Consider the following 1,061-nt stretch of genomic DNA (forward strand, 5'->3'; position numbering starts at 1 on the left):
CCCCCTGGGAAGTCCTTGTTCTGCATCCCTTCTTTTTTTTTTCGTTTAAAATTCGATTTAATTTTGCCGGTTCGATCGGCGAATCTTTTTGTTTTTCCTCTTGGCGAAAACGAGAACGGGGGCAAGGCGCAAGGGCGCGCGTGCGGGGTATGCCGGGCGACGGAGGAGAAAGAGGCATAATAGAATTTGGAGCGCTGGGATTGACGGATGAGATCATACCAGCACTAACGCACCGGATCCCATCAGAACTCCGTAGTTAAGCGTGCCTGGGCGAGAGTAGTACTAGGATGGGTGACCCCCTGGGAAGTCCTTATGCTGCATCTCTTTTTTTTTTTGCCTTAAAAATTCGATTTAATATTGCCCGTTCGATAGACGAATCTTTTTGTTTTTCCTCTTGGCGGAATGAGAAAGGGGCAAGGCACAGGGGCGCGCGTGCGGTGTGTGACTGGCGGCGCAGGAGAAAGAGGCATAATAAAATTTGGAGTGCTGGGTATGACGGATGCGATTATACCAGCACTAACGCACCGGATCCCATCAGAACTCTGAAGTGAAGCGTGCTTCGGCGAGAGTCGTACTAGGATGGGAGACCCCCTGGGAAGTCCTCGTGTTGCATCCCTTTTTTTTTATCCTTTAAAATTCGGTTTAATTTTGCCGGTTCAATCGGCGAATCTTTTTATTTTTCCTATTGGTGGAAACGAGAAAGGGGGCAAGGCGCAGGGGCGTGCGTGCGGGGTGTGACGGGCGGCTGAGGAGATGAAGCATAATAGAATTTGGAGTGCTGGGAACGACGGATGCGATCATACCAGCAATAACGCACTGGATCCCATCAGAACTCCAAAGTTATGCGTGCTTGGGCGAGAGTAGTACTAGGATGGGTGACCCCCTGGGAAGTCCTCGTGTTGCATCCCTTCTTTTTTTTTTCCTTAAAAATTCGGTTTAATTTTGCCCGTTCGATCGACGAATCTTTTGGTTTTTCCTCTTGGCGGAATGAGAAAGGGAGCAAGGCGCAGGGGTGCGCGTGCGGGGTATGACGGGCGGCGGAGGAAAAAGAGGCATAATAG

The 1,061-nt window shown here is 50.2% G+C and overlaps 3 non-coding genes across 3 annotated transcripts; all 3 read left to right on the forward strand.

Annotated features, from left to right (window-relative positions):
* Positions 1-205: 205 nt before the first annotated feature.
* Positions 206-324, forward strand: LOC124893032. The gene has a single exon (XR_007050520.1). It is a non-coding gene; the product is annotated as a 5S ribosomal RNA (ribosomal RNA).
* A 173-nt stretch (positions 325-497) lies between these two features.
* LOC124893031 lies at positions 498-616 on the forward strand. Its single transcript, XR_007050519.1, has one exon. It is a non-coding gene; the product is annotated as a 5S ribosomal RNA (ribosomal RNA).
* Positions 617-789: 173 nt separating this feature from the next.
* On the forward strand, positions 790-908 carry LOC124893030. Its single transcript, XR_007050518.1, has one exon. It is a non-coding gene; the product is annotated as a 5S ribosomal RNA (ribosomal RNA).
* Positions 909-1,061: the final 153 nt, after the last annotated feature.

Source organism: Capsicum annuum, unplaced genomic scaffold (assembly GCF_002878395.1).
Source record: "Capsicum annuum cultivar UCD-10X-F1 unplaced genomic scaffold, UCD10Xv1.1 ctg53228, whole genome shotgun sequence".
NCBI classification, from domain to species: Eukaryota; Viridiplantae; Streptophyta; class Magnoliopsida; order Solanales; family Solanaceae; genus Capsicum; species Capsicum annuum.